This window comes from Mauremys reevesii, linkage group 6, assembly GCF_016161935.1.
Source record: "Mauremys reevesii isolate NIE-2019 linkage group 6, ASM1616193v1, whole genome shotgun sequence".
Lineage (NCBI taxonomy): Eukaryota > Metazoa > Chordata > Testudines > Geoemydidae > Mauremys > Mauremys reevesii.
Window position 1 is genome coordinate 11554270 of NC_052628.1, and position 22321 is coordinate 11576590.

The window sequence follows — 22321 nt, forward strand, 5'->3', positions numbered from 1 at the left end:
ACAGTAGCCGGCGCCAGATGCTTCAGAGGGAATGAACAAAACAGGGCAATTATCAAGTGATCCATCCCCTGTCGTCCACTCCCAGCTTCTGAGAGTCAGATGTTTAGGGACAGCCAGGCCATCTTGGCTAATAGCCATTAATGGTCCTATCCTCCATGAACTCATCTAATTTTTTGAACACCATTATACTTTTGCCTTCACAACAACCCCTGGCAATGAGTTCCACAGGTTGACTGTGTTGTGTGAAGAAATATTTGCTTTTGTTTATTTTAAACCCTGTTGCCAATTAATTTCATTGAGTGCCCCTGGTTCTGGTGTTATGTGAAGGGATAAATAACACTTCCCTATTCATTTCCCCCACACCATTCATAATTTTATAGACCTCTATCATATCCTCCTCCCCTTAGTCATCTCTTTTCTAAGGTGAACAGTACCAGTCTTTTTAATCTCTCCTCATATGGAAGTTGTTGTCAATATCCTCATTTAATACCAGGCATTCAAATTCACCCATCTTAGTATTTAGACTTCTAGCATTTGTATATGAATTTCTCAATATTTAGAAGTTGGCCTTCATGTGATGTAATTGACTAGGACTCTTTCATTTGACTGTTTCCTTTCTTCTCCTACCTGTGCTTTTATCAACTTCTATCCTCTCCTCTTTACTAGGATATAGAGTATGCTCTTTAATAAATCCTCCCCTAAGGAATGACTGTCTGAACGGCGTGCTTCTCTGCACCTGTCAGCTTTCCCCCACAGTTCTTAGTTTTAAAAACTTCTCTAATGACCATTTTAATATTACATGCCTGCAATCTAGTTCTATTTTGGTTTAGGTGAAGTCCACCCTTCCTCTATGCTCCTCCTTTCCCAAAAGGTTCCGCAGTTTCTAATACATCTAAACATTTCCACCCTACACCTTTGTCTCATCCTTGCACTGAGTCCCTCCAGTTCTCCCTAACTGGCTCCTCATATGCAACTGGAAGCATTTTTAGAGAATGCTACTATGGAGGTTCTGGATTTTGATCTCTTATCTAGCAGCCTAAAATTGGCCTCCAAGACCTCTCTTACCTTTCCCTATGTCACTTGGTACCTACATGGACCATGATCATCAGCTTCTTCCCAGCATTGCTCATGAGTCTATCTAGATGTCTCAAGAGGTCTGCAACCTTCCAGGGCCGGCTCCAGGCACCAGCTTATCAAGCAGGTACTTGGGGCGGCAACTCTGGAGCGGGGCGGCACTTTCAGGTATTCGGCAGCAATTTGGCAGAGGGTCCCTCACTCCTGCTCGGAGCGAAGGACCTCCCGCCGAATTGCCACAGATCGCTATCGCGGCTTTTCCCCCCCTCTTTTTGGCTGCTTGGGGCAGAAAAAACCCTGGAGCCAGCCCTGCAACCTTCACACTCAGTAGGCAATTCACCATTTGGTTATTCTAGTCATCACAAACCCAACTATCTATATTTCTAACAATTTAATTCCCCATTACTATAACCTGTCTCTTCCTGATAACTGGGGTCCATTCCCCAGGCAGGGTCTTCTCAGCATAAGAGGATACCATGACATCATCTGGAAGAAGGCTCCCAAAATGGGATTAGTTTCCCTCTGCTCTAACTCAATGTTCTCCTTACTTGAGACTTTCATTCTCCTCAACAGCACAGAGATTGTCAGACTGAGGGTGGGACTGGTCTATTGTGTCCCTGAATGTATGATCTATGTACCACTTTGTCTTCCTTAGCTCCTCCAGGTCAGCCTGTCTGGTCTCAAGAACCGTGGTCTCTGAGGGCCATGAGTGGCTTGCACTGAATGCACACATACGCCACCTGCACACAAGGCAGGTAATTGTACCTGCTGCATTTAATGCTATAAACAGGATAGGCCACTCTGCTACTGGTCTACTGCCTGCATTATTTTTACTCTCTCAGTGGGGCTTACTGTTTGTTTCGTGTGGCGTTACATCCAACAAACATACTCTAAACTATCTGGCTCTCACACTTCCTCTCTAAACTCCCTAGCAAAACCCCTCTGTTCGCTATCTTCTCTGGGAATTTAAGAGCTGACTTTTTAAACCCCAGTTCTCCTTGAGTTAGTCCCCAAAGGAATCTTTAAAGGATTAGAGATTAAAGAATGGTAGGCTAAAGCCTTATTAATAAATTCTCAGTCTAGCCTAGAAGGCTTCTTGGCTCAGCCCATTGGCCCCAAAACAGACCACACTATAAACTTCAAACAAGCAAACACACAACAAACTAACCAGCAGACAACAAATTCACCCCAAGGGTTGCGTAGTCACTCCTACTTCACCTGGAGAAGTCCCTCACAAAACTCCTCCATTTGCTGCTCCTGTTTGCTGGAGGATTCATTACAGAATTAAAGAAATGAAATGACTGGTTATTTTTCTGGTAATCAAATTTTAAATATCTGCAGTAATTCTCCAACATTTTGGTTCTGTAGGATCATTTCACAAGAGCTTTACTGACCAGTCCCTACAATCAGAGCTGCTAGCCCTGTTAAACTCAATAGAGCTCCAAAGAGGTGCAGGGATTCTAGCACAGAGCCCTGCACCAAATATAGGCCCATTGATGTCAACAGGGCTTCAGCCAGATGCAGGTGAAGATCCAGTTGCAGGATCAGAGCTCTGAGTTAGGTTTTAACCAGGGCCTCAGAGGTGATGAACAATGGATCCTACTTGCAAGATAGCGGATTGTACTACAAGATGTATTCCACTTCCTGAAAGGCAGTGAACAGAATGCAGTTCCCATTCAGCTACAGAATGTTACGTACCTTGACATTACATGAAAGTCCAGGATGGCTTGTGCAGTGGTGGTAGCAGAAAACACTTCTTTCTGTCTGTTTGCCCAGTCAAGCATGTGCACTAATTACTGCAAACCATCAGTAAGTTACATTCATAATGAATTTTCTTTTAATCTATATTATTTCTTAAATGTATTGCTGAGTCTGGAAACTAAAGTCATCTATTTCTCCCTGAAGTAAGGGAAGCACAGACAGGAGTGTAATTTTCTCCCCGAAAATTAACTGCAACCTAGACCAAGAGCAGCCACCTCCAGGAGTTAGTGACAAATCCAGTCTTCATTCAAGTCTGGCCTTTCCACTGGGACTATCAGCAAAGGTGTCAATTAGTGCCAAGTATGGTCGTCCATTTTGGTGGAAATGGACTGGTTCTAGGCTGCATCCAGAAAGGGGAGGGGCCTATTTTCCATTTCCAGTATGGCTGGTGTATTTAGCCCAAGATAGCAGAAATGTAATGAGGTCAGGTGATCTCATGGTTTTTCTCCATCTTGAGTTGAAAGCTTATCAAATCAGCATATGAAATTTTGGTTCAGTCAAGTCCAAACCTTAGCCTAAACACCAGTCACCCCCATCCTAGTTCAAATGACAGATTTTCTGAGACCTAGACTAAGATGACCAAAGTCAATTCACACAGATTACCGAGGAGTTGATCAGATGGTAACTCTCACGTACTAGGTACCAATCTAGATTGGATTTATGACCCACTGGTGAGTGTGTGTTACAAGTCCCACCCTGTGCCTGACTTGCAAAGAATATGAGTTTGTTACAGTCCCTTCTAGAGAGTGTTCACTCTTTAGCTCAAGCTGAAGCTGCCCACACTTTTAGCACAGTAGGTCCCTGCGTCAAGCCCCGGTATGTTGGATAAGCAGATGGCAGGTGTCAGTCATACAGTAGTCAGGAGATGAAAAGTTCCCCATTACATTTCCAATTCCCAGAGCTATTCAAACCTCTTCCAACCATAATTGGAAAGGGTTTCACAATTTTACTCTGAAGGAAATAAATGGCAATATATTGATACCTGTTTTCTCACGTCACTGTATATAGTCTGAATAATTAAGGCTTGTGCTGCTATTTTCCAAGCAGACTTGTGCTAGAATTCTGTACCATACTTACAAATTACTAGATTCTTTTAATGCCCTAATGTTTTATGAGCAGTTTTACAGTCCTTGTGTTGTGTTGTCATGTCCTTCCTGAGAGCTGGTTGTTTGCACTGGCAATTGAAAGTCTGGATAAACTATTTGAAAGATAGCTCTGTTGCAGTTAGTGGGAGCTGCTCTTTAAAATAGTGGGTATGTATAGATGGCATGTCTGGAAGGAAAACTAAAAAGTTCATATGTTTAAAATTGTACAGAAGACAGCGAAAGCATGAAAGGTTAATATGCAGAATACATCAGAAGAACTATCATGAACTAAAATGCACAGACAGTGACCTAATTCTAAGTAGATGTTTTATATTAAGAAAATAAGTCCAAGTAGGAGTGAGGAGAATTTATCTAATTCCCTGTCTTTGTACTCAAGTGCTTCATTTTAGACTTTCCTTTTTAGTGTTAATCATCTCCAGTTAGATTTATAGAAAGGATGGAAAGAGGGGTTTTATTTTTTTTTGTTTTGTTTTTTTTACTTTTACTTAGCAACATGAGACAGTGGCTGGACCTGTAAAATTGCCCAAAACTGCAAATGTTTTCCCCAAAGGCTCCCAAATCCCTGGCAAACACAACTGCTTTCTAGTTTATTGATAGGCTGCTAGGATTTTTTTTAAAGAGCTTCAGTTAGGAAACCAGACGCTAGGAGAACACGTGAGATTGTCAATACGTTCTAAAACAAGCACATTAAGGATTTGGGAAAGAGCATTGGTGCCAAGATGCGATTTCAGTAATATTGGTGTAAAGCTGGAGTCATTCCATTAACTTCAGTAGAGGTGCACCAGTGTAACTTAGAGAAGAATTTGATCCCTTTGTGTCTGGGGAAAGGTGAGAGATACTGCAAGAGGACAGAGCGTCCTGAGAAGAGTATGCAGGAATGGCTGATGAAAAACATATGGAACGAGAGAGAAATGAATGGAGAGGGATGCTAACTAGCTGAGCTTGGTAGCTTCATCTTCATATTTCACTTGCTTGATGGTAATCTGGTTTTAGTGGTCATAGTGTACGCATTCTCAATTTCAGCGTAAAAAGGAGCCAAGAGGTCTTATGCCAACGCTCAAAAATCTGTGTAAAATATTGGAACTTTCCTTATGTGAAAGTACATGGCATTTGCTATATGGGGCTGGGGGAGCCTATGGCAAAGCTAACATCCAGAAACTGCAAGGATAGAATATCCCTTTGGGAAGCTACCAACAAGGTCAAATCAGTGCTGATGAGAGGATTGCTAATATATTGTCTGGTGAGTGGCAGGAGAAATCAGGAATAATGCAGAGTTTAGGTATATTCTTAGCACAACTTGGTGGAATTTTTTTTAACTCTGTATACACCAGGACAAAAATGGCAAACATGCAATCCCCTCATTCAGGAACCTCAACCCAAGCACCAATGCATGGTTCCCATGGAAAAAAATCTGCATTAAAAAATTGACTGTAGTTAGAGAAATTAAAGCAGAGAACAAACTCCCTTGCTGTTTGCCACAGCTTCCCCAAACAGAACCCACATCACAAAACTAACAGTCCAGCATTTATTGAGGCTAAACAGCACTTACCTGTTAGAAAAAGAACCTGTAGGACTATATGCAATCAGTGACTCCCCCATCACAATATATAGTGCATACATGCACGTCTATCCATTGCAATCTATATCTTACATTGGATATAAATTGACCTAATTCTGCACTCAATCCATTTTTCCCCTCCTTGACTTCATGGAAGCAACTCCTGACTTCCACCGGAGTAAGGGAGAGGAGGATAAGACCCATACAATACAGCTCAAAGACAATGGTGAACTTTTGAGAGGCACAAAGAGTTAGGAGCCCAACTTCCATTGATTTTTTTTTTCCAATGGGATTTTGGTGCCTAACTGCTTTTTGTTCCTTTGCAAAGCTGCCATAACATTTATAGCACCCCTTTGTTTGCCTTATGTGTTTAGGTCTATGGGGCAGGGAGTGTCTTCTCCTACGTCTATGTACAGTGCCTAGCACAATGGGGCTCTGATTTCACTGGAGGCCTGTAGGCAGTCCTGTAATACAAATAATTTTAGCCAGGGTGGCATAATATGTTCCAATATAATCAGTGCAGATAAACTTTTAATCAAACCATTAGTTATTCAGCTTTTATTTTAGTATCACCCTTAATAGTATTCACTACCCAACATTTGAGCAAAGTCCTCTCTTTCGGGGGAGCTGGTTGGCTTGAAGGATTAGCGAAGGCATATGGAGTAGAATGCATTTCAAGTCATCTATGAATATTTTTTTTTAAATTGGATATTTTTTCTATGCCAAATGCACTAAATAGCGGCAGGACATCCGGCCCATAACTCATTGAAATGAACATTTCCGGTCTTGATTTCAGTTCCCCTTAAATCACAAAGCCCTGTTCCCACTCCACTGCTGGGCTCCAGCCTCAGCAGGTGGTGATTTCACAGATGCTGGATGAGATCTGCTGGAGCTGGAGCTGTCTCATAGGAGCTTAAGGAAGCAGCAGTTTGGTTACATAGTGCAGTATTGTAGTGTTTCTATTCCTGCACTGTTTTCTGTCCCAAAGGTTATAAACTAACCACATTAAAAATCCACTTTGGAAAACTGCTACATAAACTGCTGTGGGCTGACTCCATTCTCCGGCAGGGCTCCGTGGTATCTATTGAGATTCAGGGCTGAATCTCAGTGCCTTATGATATATAGCCTATCCCTCACCACTGCCTTCTGCTGGACAGAATGAGGTCTGCTCAGTGTGCATTATCAGCCCTTATACTAGGGTAGCTAAATGAGATCTTCCTTTTGTTCCAGATGTATGGTACTCTGTTTTCGGAGCCAAATGTTCTAGGTTCTGTTACTGATGCTGCATGTGTGCCGCTTAACAGATGATTGGTTCCCATTGTTAGTAGTAGGTTACAACATGTATAGTGCACTTTGGGGACTTCATCTCCAGGATCCTGCCTCCAGAGCACAGGGTGAAGAGAAAATCTAGGGGCTGGCCAGAAAATCTCAAGCTCCTCACCTGTCAAAATGTTCTCACAGGCCCATGAGAAAGCTTTCCCAGCCTCCCCAGATAAGTGGAGTGTTGGACATTGATGATCTCCCTTGCATCTGACTTTGTACAGGGCAAAACTAAGTCTGCACAATTAGATGTAGGCTGAGGGATCTCATGGAGCTAATGTGACTTCAGAGGTGCCACAAAGAGAGGGGGGAATATTTTTTGTGCTGGATGCTCCCACCAATTTTTGCCATTAGGAAAGAAGTTAAATAAAGCTGGGGGATTTTGCAATTAAACTTTTTATTGGTCAGAAAATGTTGACTTGTCAAAACCAAAAGTGTTTTGGGGAAAGGGTCAGTTACTGTGAATTTCCTGTCCCCCCCCCCCCCCCCCGCAGTCAAAACTTCCTGTTTCAACATTTCTTAAATGGAAAAAGTAAAGGGTTTTCAGGTTGAAATGAGTTTTTGCTTCAAAATGTAAGTTAAAGTATAGTAAAAAAAAGGAAAATAAGGTTTGAAATCTAAATGGAACATTTTGATTGACCCACTCACACCTGGGTTGGGCCAACCCTGGTGCTCAGCCCCAGGTGCCAATCACTTGGGTTAATTTTGCAGGGAAGACGTACGCTGAGGGAGGAGCAGAGGCAGTGAAAAAAGGCATGTGGGGAAGGGTTTTGGGTTACAGGTAAGGGGTCAGCTGGGTTGCCCCAGGCAATCCTTAATATAAGACTCCATGAAAGCTAGTCCTGGCTTTGGACAGTAGTACTGCAGCTTAATGTATGTCTCTTCAGGTTGAGTGATCCCCAGTCCCAAATTCTGAATTCATAAAGTAACACACGAATATGTAGCACCCCGTGACGCCCATTCTTGCACAATATTAGCTGTGAACACGGCCATCTGCAAAACGGACTCTAAAAGGCTAGTGTTATGTAGACAAAGTTCACTACTGTAGTACATTGTGCTCCCTAGGGAGATAACATATTTTACCAGGAAAATACCCAACCAAAATAAAACAAATTCTTTATAAGGGAGTGTGTCATTTTTTGGACTGTTGAATATAAATTATGCATGTTTAAGAAGCTATAAAACTGGGACCACCGCGTGTAACTCTAAATGAAAGCTCCTCTGTGAAGAACTGTACCAAAAGAAGGTAAAATATTGGAATTAAGGAGGACAGAATGCACTAACATCATCATAAAGCATCAGGGCAGTGGTATATTTTGTTCCCAGATGAAAAGGTATTTTCTCCTCTGAACAGAATTTAGATTTATGTTCCTCTCTCCTATTAACCTTGTGAAGAGCTGTGTGTGGGAAACACCTTGTATCAGGACTGGAATACAACTCTGGTATTTAGCAGTACTGAACACATTCACCTGTAGTTTTATGAGTATGAGCGACTTAAATAATCCTAATTGCTTAACTCAGTTCCGTAGCTCATTTTCTGGTGGCTGCAAAATAGGAAATAGTCTTGCACCACAGCTTTCTGCAAGCGCTGATGGAGAATCTATTTGCACAATCTTAGCTGTGGAGGGGAAAGGTTGACTGTGTCTAAAGTGCAATGATAAACATCCTTTCGGTACAGAGTCATCCAAGGCATGCAAGCCCCCAAAGGCTCTTTATGCTAATCTTGTGGAGTTGACCTTCTCTAGCGATGCAAAAGTTCAGCCCACCACAGGAAGTCAAAACCACAACAAATGGAAAAAGTTTCAAAATGAGGGGTGTAGATCTGCCTGGGGAAAAGAGAGCTCATGTATCTGCTTTCTGAGACAGATTGATCCAAATTGAACATAGTGTTCCACATGAGAGTGTACTGTCAATGTGCATAATGGTATAATATTTTGGGATTTTTTTTCTATTCCTCTATTTATACCTGCTAACATATTGGTTGCTTCCCCCCCCCACACACACACAATGCTGATGCATGTTGAGCAGATGTTTCCACTGAGCTTTAATGCAGTGATATCCAGGTCTCCTTCATGACTGGTTATAGCTAATTTACAACTCGGCAAAGTAGAGAGGTAGCATTACCTTACATTTGTCAACACACAATTTAATCTTTCCATCATGTGATCCATTGGCCCAGCAATGGTAAGTCCTTCTGAAGCTCCTAACAGTCTAGTCTAATCTTAAGTAACCTAAATAATGTTCTCATTTGCAAATATTGCCATTTCACTTTTCCAAATCATGAACATCTTAAACCCTTGCATGGAAATTTGGGCCATCCCACAATTAATCTTTCGCCATATTTGAAAACTGTCCATTTTTTCTACTTTTTGTTTTAGCCAATTTCTAATCCATTCTGTTACTTTACTTCTCACTCTATAACTACTTTCACTGGTCACCGTGAAAAAGTGAATTCCGTTTCTAGAAATATTGCTGTTCCCAGTGATTTTCCTCTTTTTTTGAGTGTAGAGAATCTCTTTCAAATCAGCAGCATCTTTCAACATGCTCTCAATATTTTACACGTAACCCCTGCAGTTTCCTTTATCCATTATGTTATGGACACATTCAGAAACTTCTAGCACATTAGAGGGGCTAGCACATGAGAAGCTATAAGCGGTTTGTCTCTATCATATCATGGTCATGTGGGTATTTTGCTGTTCTTTTTTAATGATAATTTCAACCAGTTTTCCCAGTTCCGCAGTAAGGCTCACCTGGTCTGTTAATCCCAGAATCGTTCCTAGCCCCTTATCTAAAGATAGGTATAACATTTGCTACCTCCCACTCCTTGGGTATAGTAACTAAGGTGGTGATAAGGGAAGAGGAGCTTGTTCCCAACCTTAGTCTCTCTTGCTTTGAGAAGTGACTCTTTTTTTTCTCTTGTGTGGGGAAGGTTATTTTTAGCCTTCCCCTTTCTTTTCTCCTGTCTCCCTAAATGAACCATAGAACTTTTCTCCAAAGAGAGTCTTCTCTGGGCTATGGCTTATCTCAATTCTTCCCTTGCTCCCCAAGCATTCGTCTTTAGCAAGTCACCTGACCTCATTCCCCTCACACTGATTGGATTGGAAGTTCCTGGGAAGGTGGCAGGCCTAAGTGATTGTGGAAACCCTAAACTAGCATGAGTGATTTGCTCTTAAATGGATACCAACTCGTTGGGGAGACAGGTTGCTCCGCCTCATGGGTGACAGTGAGCTCTCATGATCTGAGCCTGGGACTAGGAGCCATGGAGTCCTGAGTTCTTATCCTGGGTCTACTAATGATTTGCTGTGTCATGTTAAGCTAGACCCCAAACCTTGCTGCCTCTGTTTCCTAGTCTGTAAAATGGGGATAACTTAGAGACAGCACTCTTTATCTTTCCAGCTCAGCTTTGCTTTCCTGTCCCAGGAACTGCAGAGCCAATTTTCATCCGTGCAAATTCTGCCATCAGATAAATACCCTCAAAAGCCAGTGTTCTGTGAGTTCCATTATTCTATGTGGAAAAAGAAAATGCATTTGTGAGTTCTCTAAAGGTAGCATATATTTTTACATCCTGGATTCATGTGAGATCGCATAGTGTATTGACTTGGGTAAGAAGCAATACAAAGGCACCCCCTTTCTGATATTAGGGTTTCACGCTCATTTAACTCATGTGAAAATAGATGACAACTCAAACTGTCTATGGGTCACATAACTGCTTTTAGTTGCATCAGATTTACAGCTGTGAAACTCCAGGTACTTCAATGTACTTACCACAGTTCATTGCAGGGACTCAGGAGTACACAATGGCAAATCCACCTGTGAGATTGGGGCCTTTATTTTATTATTATTATTTGTTTTATATCTTTTGCCAGCTATACACAATTACAGCAACCTGATGCTCACAAGCAATCACTTGTCTCACCATGGCATTCATATCACTAATGATCTGGCTACAGCGATGATCTCACTTAAGGTCATGTGTGGCTTTTGTCAATGCAATTTTACAAAGCAGTGTGAATAGCTTCCTTAGGGATGAGTCAGCATGGATTAAGATGGTGGTGTTCTTGCTCTGTATCAGAATTGAGGGTCTTTTTACAGGCTTCCTTGAACACCAGAGCATGTCCTAATTATCTTGCCTCACTTCTGATGCTCATTCGGTCCTCTCGGGTGAGCGGGGATAGGGTTTTTTTTTTTATCACAGAGCTTAGTGGAGCAGGAGGAGGAGTGTCTTCAATATTATTGCTTCTAAAGACAAAGGTCTGGTGAGGTTGAATGGCTAATAACTGACGGAACAAATGTGTGCATGTTGACTAGCAGGAGTAGCAATGCTAGACACTGAAGTCTCTGATATTGTATGTTCTGATAGTGCAGAATATCTAACAGTGTAGTGTTCTTAAATAGCGCTTTCAGAGCGTAGCCTTTTTGGGAAGGATCCTTACTAAGGGGGAAAGAATTCATGAAGAAATTGTGTACATTTCAGCGTAGATTTTTAAGGCCTGAAGAGACCATTATGATGATCTAGTCTTCCCTCCTATAAAACACAGGACCTAGAACCTCACCCAGGAATTTCTGCACTGAGCCCATAAATTCTGTTTGAACAATAGCATATATTTTACAAAGATGTCTGGTCTTGGTTTAAAGACTGCAAGTAATGGAGAACCCATCCTGTTCCAATGGTGAATTATTCTCACTGTTAACAAAAACAAAAACATTGCACCTTTTTTCTACTTTGTATTTCTTTAGCTTCAGCCTCCAACCACTGGATAATGTTATGACTTATCTAGTATCAGAAATAATTTCCCAACCTAGGCATTAGTAGACAACGATGAAGTCATCTCTTAACCATCTCTTGGGTAAACTAAATAGATTGAAATTCTTAAGTCTCTCTCTTTAGAAGATGTGTTTTCCAGAGCTCAAATCATTTTTGTAACTCCCTTTTCTGAACCCTTTCCAATATGTCAACATTGTTTTTGAAGTTGTTGGCACCAGAATAGGACATAGTATTCCAGTCATGGTCTCGCTGCTGGCATGTACAGAAGCAATACCATTCTTTACTCCAACCTGATATTTCTCTGTTTGTTCATACAGCATTGCCTTGACAGCACATATTCAGTTGGTTATCTACCATTACTCCTAAGTCCTTTTCAGTCTCATTACATTCAAGAATACAGTACTCCCATCTTGTAAGTGTGGCATACATTCTTTGTTCCTAGATGTGTGACCTTGCATTTTGCTGGGTTTAAAACTTTTGTGGTGTTCAAATGAGCCCCCCTTACCAAATGATCCAGATGGGTCTGCATTGATTTGTTCCCATCATTATTTACCACTCCATGAATTTTTGTCATCTGAAAATTTTACTAGCAGTGACTTTACCAATGATCTAGAAAAAAATATCAAGATATTTGAATAGCACTGGGCCAATAACAGATCTTTGTGGACGATGATTTCCCCCACTTTAAAATCCACCACGATAAAACATTTTTTCTTTATACACAAAAAATGTGGAATGAGCTGCTTATCCTCTTCTCTCATCTGATTCATATTTAGAACAGATTCCCCCACCCATACCCTATCTTGCAACTTTGGTTAGAACATTGATTCATAAGTACTCCAGGTTCTGTTCTTCTGAATTGTCAGTAAATCTAAAGAAGGCAATGATATCTTTGAAGTGGATTCCCACGTTCTCTCCCCCTTCTGCACATGTGGAAACCCACCACATGCGCATGCACACACATGGCTGGGATCATGAATTCGCAATCCCATGAAGTCTGAGGATCCACAGGGAATCATGTCCTCATTCTGTGGATTATGGGGCATCAACAGCTATGTCTACACTACAAGTTTGAAACTGCCTGCAATTGGTGGGTACATACCCAGCATGGCTAAGCCATGCCTCTGTCGCTGCTATGCATGCAACCACAGCTACACTGCTATCGATACTCGCATGAGTATGTGTACAGGAGCAGGACTGTCACTCCCTAGTTTGTAGTGCAGACATAGCCTCTATCAAGTGCCAATGATGGCCTGCACTGGCCCAAGCAGAGCTGGACGAATAGTGGATTGTTTGGTTCTCTAGCAATTCCAAAAAAATAAAAATAATCGTTTTGGGTCAAAATGAAACTGAAATTTTTCAGGATTTTCAGTGAATTGGAAACTAAAAATAGTTGTGGATCAAACTAAACATTTGGTCTGGCCTGAAACAAAATGTTCTGTTTTGATTTTGAGTGTTGTTTTTTGTGGTGTGTGTTTTGTTTTGTTTTGTTTTTTTTTAAATGTAGTTGAAGAAAAATGTGAAATCAAAAGACTTTTTGAACAGGATGATCAAAATGTTCCATTTAAAAAATGTGGCAATGAAACGTCTATATTTTGGGTTTGGGGGTTTTTTGGTTGATTTTTTGAAACAATCAGCAAAACCAACACACATTTAAAATCTCTTTCAGGGTCACGGAATCTGCATCTTTTTTTTCCTGAAAAACCATTTCAGATGAAATTTTTCACCCAGCTATACTAGCTTTCCGGCAGATTCCCCGGACCATGGTCACAGTGTCTTAGGCAGACAAGAATACAACCCTGCCTTTCAGTCCATGGAGGTAAGCCCCATCCTTAAACACTTACACAAGATCTTCATAGTGCTTTTACTAAAATTATGTATAGTTCTCAAGCAAGCCTCAGGAACCCAGGGGGGAAACTGAGGGTCAGATGATCAGAACTGCCTTCTAATATAGCATGATTCCATTTCTGGGGTGTTCAATTGTAGATAGTGATGTGATTCCATGTTGCCAGTCTCATGATTTTATTGCAAGTCTCATGGTACTTGATGTTTTTAAAGCTCCAGCTTCTGGAGTCACGTGAATATGTAAAATCTCAGCTTTCATTATAACAAAGTAAAAGTAACTGTGAGGGTTGGAAACGTATGGACAAAAGCTTAAAAATGTTACCTGAGTGCACCCTAAAGGCTCAGAAACCAGAAAGCAAATTAAAAGAAGCCAAAATGTGTTTTTAAAACACCCATATTTTTTAAGCCAATTTCACAATTATAGCACATAGGACTCATGACTTTTTTTGAATGCCTGGGGTTAGTAATACACCTCTACCCCATTATAACGCCACCTGATATAACACAAATTCAGATATAACGTGGTAAAGCAGCGCTCCGGGGAGGTGGGGCTGGTGCACTCCGGTGGATCAAAGCAAGTTTGATATAACACAGTTTCACCTATAATGCAGTATGATTTTTTTGGCTCCCGAAGACAGCGTTATATCGAGGTGGAGGTGTACTGGTTATTTACACAGGGACATGCAGAGTGTCAGGATTATGACTGGAATTATAATGCTTGAGCTATTGGCTCTGAATTGTGTTCTTCTGCCTGCGTGTTATGCTGTTATAAAAATGTAGCTTTAGTAGGTCACTAAAGAACTGCTTATTTGTGCCTCCATCCAGCCCTTGTCTCTGGATGCAGGAAATCCGATCCCCCCGGTGATATACTTGGAACATGATATAAATTGATATTACACTGTCAAACTTAACACAGATATAGCTGGGCAGGAAATGTTTTTTGTGTTTTGTTTTTTTTGCTATCCCAAATTGGGATGTAAAATTGAAATCTCAAATTTTCACAGACCAAAATTCTATTTAAAAAAACAAAAATCCGTTTGGGTCATTCACAACGTTTCAGTTAGATAATTTTAAACGTTTCATTCTATGTCAATCTTTTCAATTTTTATTTTTTTTTTTACTATTATTTAACTTAAATTTCAAAACAAAAAGTCATTTCATACTCCTCCCCCCCCCAAAAAAACTATTATTTTTGGAAAAGTTTTGACAATTTCAAAACATTTTTTTTTCAGTTTTTTCTCAAAACAGGAAATTCATCCAAACCAACGCTTTCCTGTGAAAAGTATCCGTTTTTAATGAATCTGCATTTTTCAATGGAAAAACTTTCATCAAAAAATTCCCAGCTAGCTCTAGTCACAGTCAGGGCTTTCAATCCAGCCTGCAGGATTTTCAAAGAGGCCCAGGTGAGTTTTAGGCGTTCAACGCTCATTGACGTTCAGTGGGATTTGGGTGCTTAACTCACTTAGGCTCCTTTGAAAATCCTAGACTATAAGAGAGTAATTTAATCGAGGAGCCCTATAGACACATTCATTTCTAAACACTCAGTTCAAACCCAAGCCAGATCAGTGGGTCCTGGGCTTGGGCTTGGCAAGTGGCTGGGTCATGTGCCCAGGCCTCATATGATGATAACTTAGGGGTGACACTTCCTATAAAAGGCAACCTGCTCAATGAGACAGATTGACAGAACTGCAGGTAATGCTGCGCTCAAGAGAACCTGAAGAAGGTCTCTCCAGAGAGTCCCAAGCTCTGGAGCAGGACTGGCTGAGCTCTCCTGTTCATAGGAAACTGGAGAGGTGAGAGAGACAGGATCTGCAGCCCTGCTACAATGGTGGATGAAGATATCTTACTGCAAAGTGTATTGAGAGGCCATGAGGAAGGGTGTTTATAGAAGGAAGTAGCCTGGATTGGACAGCATGGAAGGGAGTTGATGCTTGCACTTGCTTATGGGTCCAGGGGGGAAAGAAGTCCCTTTCTATTGCACTGAAACAGCAAGGCAAAAGAACTGCTGCTGAGCCCAGGAGGGGTGTGGACAAAGAGCTGAAGCCTAACACGGTGAAAAGAGTGTGTGAGGATCCACTGTGAGGCTGCTGGATATGTGTTTTGTTGGACATTTTGTTTACCTCCTGGAAGTGGGGATAGACTCCATAATTTGTCTGGACAACTTAATTGCTAAGAAACATGAGAATCAGTGCATACAAGAGAAGGTGATGGAAGGGCCAGGAGGCCACCAGAGCATGACATAGTGAGCTGACCTGAGTGGGTAAAATGAATCAGCAGCAGGGTCCAAGGTAGGATTCCTGTCAATATTTATTGTATTAGATATTAATATTCTATTCCCTTAAGCCCTTCTTTCCCTTCTCTCAACCTAGATCCTCTTTCATAGGGGCACAAACTGGTTCACTCTCCCTTTTTGTGGTCTTCCACCCTCAGGCTAGCAAAATAGATGCATGTGATTGGAAGATTTACACTCTTTACTCTTATGGAGTGAACATAATTCACACCAATGAGGACCTGAGGTCCCAGAGGTGATAGTTTAATGTTGTAATCGCCAACATACCCCGACCCATGTATCAAAGTGGTTAAACAAGTGACTTCAGTATATGGGCCGTGGGTGTAGAAGTCTGCCCTCTTGGCAGTGCTATACGTTAATTATTCAAGCGATATGGAGGAACATGTTAAGGGGAGAAAATGCTACATAATGGAAATTCCCTTCTGGTCTGACAGCAAATATGTAGACTCAATGTGTATTTCTAGTCAGATTGCAGGTACAGAGCAGTGATTTGCCACATTTTACTCCAGAGAGTGCACGTGCTATTGATGCTAAACAAGACTCTTGTATTTTCAGAGACTCAAAGGGCTCAATTTTTATATACACCTGATTAAGCTGCACTCACAAAGAATGGGTGTGCACTGGAACCCCACATCTGCATGTTGCCATGTATTTAGCTATGGGATTGTTATGCCTTGTTTTCTGTGTACTGCACCTTCAAAGGCCACCTAACCCTACGTATGTACCAATAGCAGCCATTTTGTATCTGTTTGAGTGCAGAGTGAAAGAAGGAGGATGCACATACCGTACTCTCTTATGGACACCATGCTTTTGTTCATAATTGTTTTTCTTCTTTTACTGTAAAGGTCATTCTGGCTGCAAGTATATGGTGGTTATTTGCATGCAGAAAATACAATACACATAATACCCATTTGTGCATGTAATTAGGCTATTTGCTCATGCTAAATAGTGCTTCTAACCTATCTAGGTCTCTTTCTTTGTCCTCAGTGGGTGTCTCAGTGTAGTATCATCCAAGCGCTTCAATTTTCACCTCTCTTCTTTTTAAACAGCTGTGGACAGGGGCGGCTCCAGGCCCCAGCATGCCAAGTGCGTGCTTGGGGCGGCAAGCCGTGGGGGGTGCTCTGCCGGTGCCGCGAGGGTGGCAGGCAAGCTGCCTCCAGCGGCTTGCCTGCGGAGGGTCCGCTACTCCCGTGGCTTCGATGGACCTCCCGCAGGCGTGCCGCCGAATCCGCGGGACCGGGAACCTCCTCAGGCAAACCGCCGGAGGCAGCCTACCTGCCATGCTTGGGGCGGCAAAATCCCTAGAGCCGCCCCTGGCCGTAGGGAACCCATTTCAAAGGCAAAAGAGAATTTTAAGTATAGAAACAAAAAGTCAAGGGAAACAAGAAATACTAATGAATAAGTGAATCATTTCGGTAAAATCAATCAGAAAGGAGCCAGAAAGGATCAAGACAGGATATAACTGATGCAACTATCCAAGGATGGAGAGTGCCATTGAGGGAAACAAAGTGAGACAAAATATCAGTGACTTGCTCTCAAAAGAGCCTGATGCCTTTATTTCCAAAGCATTCCTGTTTAAGTTTCCACTTAAGGACTAGCAAAATATATTCCTCCACCCTAAGCATCATGGATGGTGCCATGCAGCTTTCCTTGCTATTATGCCCTTTCCCAGTCATCCTTGCCATTCCCCTGTACTAAAATAAGCTGAACCTAATGGGTGGAAAATACAACTATTAAACTTTTTTTTCCATTTTACAAGCTCTGCAATAAATTAATGCCAAAGCTGGCATTCTCTGTGCCTGAAGCTATAAAAAGCGTAGAGTAGCATCTGTAACAGCAGTTGCATCATCTGGAGGGGGGAAGGGGAAAAGAGATAAAAGACGTGCAGATGGATTAGACAGTAAGAGGGGGAATTTTGCTAGTTCTAACCATTGTCCTTCACCAGAGGGTCAGTGCTTCATCTGGGTTTGAGCCAAGCCGTTGCTCCCCATCTTGCTCACCCACCCTTTCACCCTGCGTACATCATCATCTTTTTTTTTTTTTAATCCTTTTAAATAACCAGTAACTCTAGGGAGGAGGTGGTTTGGGCTGTAATTAGTGGGGCACGTATGGTGCCAGTAGCCAAAAGTTCTTCAAAGCTTGTGGTCTTCAGAAAAACAAAAAAAACCACTTGGTCTGTTTTTGCAATTCATTCACCAGAGAAGAGAACATACAGTGAGGCCCTTAATGGTGCTTAGCAGAATCCACTGCCTTCCCAGAAAGTACTGGCGGTTGTGGCAACATAAGAATGCCTGGTAAGGGGTGACTAAGGACCAGGCCGAACTACAGGCCTGGGGACTGGGAGGGTCGTGGAGTTATTTGCCATGATGTTGAAGTGAGGGGAGAGTTGGGTGGGAATGTGGGAAGTTCTGTTTTTGCCCTGCTGAGTTAAATGGATGGCCGGATTTTTCCAGGAACAGCTGTCCAAGTGGCAATTGTCAATATGGGATTGAATGAAGTTGGAATGGCCAGAGAAAGAGGGGTAGGTTTTGGAAATCTCTGTCTTGACATGGTAGCTGAGCCAAAAAAGGTCACTGAAGGAATAATATGGGTAGAAGAGAAAAGCAAAGATGGAATCCAGTGGGGATGGGACACAGTGGGGAAAGTGTAGCTGGAACTCTGAGAGTTTCTAGGGACCATAGATAAGGGCCTGATGATGCTGGGTGCTGTACATACACAAAGTCAGACAGTCCGTGCCTAGGGTGACCAGATGTCCCAATTTTATAGGGACAGTCCTGATATTTGGGGCTTTTTTTATATGGGCTCCTATTACCCACCCCCCATCTCAATTTTTCATCCTTGCTATCTGGTCACCCTATCTGTGCCCCAAAGAGATTACAATCTACGTAGGCAGCACAGAAAAAGTATTAGTGTCACCATTTTACACAGGCAATCTGAGGCAGAGCCAGGATTTGAATTCAGATCTCCTGAGTGCCCATTCAGGCTCTGAGCCACAAGAACAGCCATCCTCTTTAAATAGACCTAAAAATACACAACTGGAATGTGCCTTTTAGCTTACCCGTATCCAAGCCCTGCTATTAAAATTATATATACAAGACATTTGCAAGAGCAAGCTGGTTACCTATTAAAAGTTAGTAACCTGAAAAAATTGTCCTCTATTTAAAACCATAGGGCTCACCGTGGCTTTTAAATGGGCATAAAAGTTTATTTGGGTGCATAAATACTGTACAGTTTTTCCAAGGGAAAAAACCCCTGTCTGCAAACTGCTGAATGAAGCCATTAGAGTCAGCTGCATAACCTCCCATCCAAGTCTTAAACCAATGCCACTATAAACCTGATTCTTTTCACTTTAATAGAGAAACCACTGTTGTAGAAAGGAAACCCACTGTGGGGCAATTTGTTCTCTCGCCACACGTATATTGGCTACAAAATAGTCAGCAGCACTTAGACATTAGAAGGACCCCAGAGAAAGTTAACACAGATGATTAGCCCTAAAGGGCCTGTATGATGATGAGAAGCTGAGTGAATTAAATTTATTTGCCTTAGAGCGAGTCAGTGGAGTTGTGTTCAGGTTTACATTATTTGCATTTGGAGATCTCGCCGCATCAGTATAATGGGAGAGGGGATTAGTTTGCAACAGCAAATTTTGTGGTGATTATTTTTTTAATTCATTTTTTTTCTCGCTGCTGCTAGCTGATTAAGGAAAATAAGGGCATCTAGGATTCTAAGTGTTTGAAAAGATCCTTCAATGACTGCGAGAGACACTGGGCTGCTCGAAAATGTCAGCACTTTACACTTTATGTGGGATTGAACTGATTGCGACAGTGAAGAGAACAGGAGTGATTCAAAGGTGAACCAAAGGTCTCTGTTTGATATGTGAATGCATGTAGAACAGCGGCATGGGGGGAAAGGAGACTGGCTCTATAAAAGGTTGGGTTCGTTCTAGCAACAAAGCATGGCAGAGAGAGAATTTGATGTGTCTGATATTTGTTGCATCACCGCAGCACGTGGTGAGTTACCACTAAAAGTGAGAATAGGTCTAAATTGGGGTGGGCAGAGGTGCGTGTGTCACATGGTGTATGAGTAATACAAAGTAACCGTATTTGGTTTGGTCTCTGTGAATTTCAAAATCTGGGACAAAACACTGATCTTGTGTTACTTAGCTTACATATGGTAAGAAAGTGGGGACAAGTTAGTGGCTAAGGCAGTTGTTCTCATACAAGCAAATCACTTAGCGTAACATTTTCAAAAGTGATTTAGGCATGTAGAATCTGAGGGCTTCTCTATACATGCCAAATTGTACCACTTTAACTATCTTGGTATAGTTAAACCAGTACAAATCCCTTGGCCAGGATACAATTATACTGGTATAACAGTGTCTTATACCAACGTAATTATTCCCCTTCTTTTACGGAGAACCCCCCACTAGGAATTGTACTCACTTGCCTATTTTAATTAAAAGAAATCACACCCCTAACCAGAATAGTTAAATCAGTACCATACTTAAGTGGTGAACAGGGTAACATTAAGCTTGGAAGTCACTTAGGTGCTTTTGAAAATGTTACCTGTAGTTTCTCTCTGCCTCAGTTCCCCAGGTGTGAACTGGGGAAAATAGCACGGCCCAACCTCCCAGGGTAAATACACTAAAGATTATAAGGTCCCTAAGAAAAGTGCTTCAGTGTGATGTAAGAAATCTATGTTGAGGAATGTAGATAACGCTCAATGGTGGTTTTGTGCAACTGACCAGGATGACAACCATATTCAGAGCAGTACAGGACATCACAAACCATTAAGTGGAGGCTTTTTTTTAATCTTACTGATATTATTTTACTACTCAGATCTCAAGGGAATTAACCGGTTCCACATTTATTGTTTCCCATCAACTAACCATCTGCAGGCAACACCTTTTTAACAACTTGCTGGAATACATTTACTGGACATTTTGTCATCGTAGTATATTTGGGATATCAAAAAAAACAGCTGGTAGAAGGCCATAAACAAAGACTTTATTATATATTGTTTATATCATCGCTTTAGTTTTGGAAGGCTGACCAAGAGTGTTAATGCATGGCAACGTTAAAACGTATCTTTATTGTTGCCCGGAAGGCTAAAGGTTACTTCACTAATAATATGCAAATGGAGCCTTTACTGCACATAATGAATAATCACTTCAGATTAAAGGCAGAAATTTCCTTTAGTAGTACTTGCAATAAAACCCTTTGCATGAAGTTAATTATTAATTTAAAAAATTATCACTTCAGTGAGCCTGGATATATTATTTATTAAAAGTAATTAAAGTATTTATTAGGCAAGTAATAAATGATGGACAACAGCAACAGGGTGGCTTTACTGTTTTATAAAATAACCTTGGCCAATGTTTACAAGCAGTGACAGTAGCCCTCCTCTATTGTTATAACAGATTCATTATCTGCAGGATGACGGATGTAATTGCTTGCATGTGTCAATGATTTTAACTGGGTGGGGGAGGAAGAATTGGGAGTACAATAACTGGAGGCTTCATCAAGCCAGTGGTCTGAGCTTCTATTTATCAGTGATAATTTGCTTCTCCTGATGGAACATGAATTAAGGTTTCACATGACTCTATCCACCACTGACAGCCTCAACCTGCCCATATGCCCAGAGTACTAACTGCACGTAAATCAAACCTTAGGGTGTTTCCAATGAGAATGGCATTGACTCTCATTGGCAGCAGTGACAGTAGTTTCCATTGAGCAACCAACCAATGTTTCTCAAGCTGTAGCTTAAGTGTCTTGTCAAAAGAGTTAGATTTTATAGAAAGGAGAAAAAGGAGAGGTGGGGGGACAGCCACAGAGAGCAATGCTACCTGCCTTTTTTTATATTCCTGGAACAGTCCATCATGTGATCGATGGTTAAACTGTTTAAAGATAGTAGGCTCATGGTTAGACCAAGGAACGGGGAGCCAGGACTTCTGGGTTCTTTTCCTGATTCAGCCACTTACAATGTGAGCATGAAACTGTTATCCTTACGTGTGTTGAGTAGTACTTTTTCTTCTCAAGTAGGTCCATTAATATAAAGTCTACTGTACAAATGTAATTTCCCCCCTGTGTATGACAGCCTAGAATCAAGCATGAAGAGGGATTGAAAATTATTAAAGCTGACTCAAACATTTTAACAAAGATTTTTCATTTTTGTCAAAATTTTCCATGGAAAACTTGTGATTTTTTTTTTCAGCAAAACATTTCAGTTTTGCAACAAAATATTAAAACTTTTCTTGGGAAAACAGATACTTTTCATTAGTCAAACTCAAATTTTCATGAGAAAACAGTTTTAAATGGAAAAATGTTGACCAGCCCTAAAAATTATATTGGGTTAAGGAACAGAGCTTGCTATGTTGAGGGGTTTGCAATGGTGTTGCAGCCATGTTGCTACTAGGATATTAGAGAGACAAGGTTGGTGAGGTAATATCTTTTATTGGACCAATTTCTGTTGTAAAAGAGACAAGCTTTTGAGCTGCATAGAAAATGTGAAGGTTTCCCCCTTCATTCCATAGTGGAGGATGAGGAAAGAGAGCATAGGATCAGCAAGGGACTTCAGCATTCGGGATGGCATCAGATAGGCAC

General features: G+C 41.4%; 1 protein-coding gene across 1 annotated transcript in view; it reads left to right on the plus strand.

Moving 5' to 3' along the window:
* The window catches only part of LOC120408134 (urea transporter 2-like), a 356426-nt gene that overhangs the window by 166441 nt on the left and 167664 nt on the right, over positions 1-22321 (plus strand). Inside the window, exon 2 of the mRNA XM_039544737.1 lies at positions 13254-13403. The gene's annotated coding sequence lies outside the window, so the exon portion shown is untranslated. The remainder of the gene's footprint in view (positions 1-13253; positions 13404-22321) is intronic.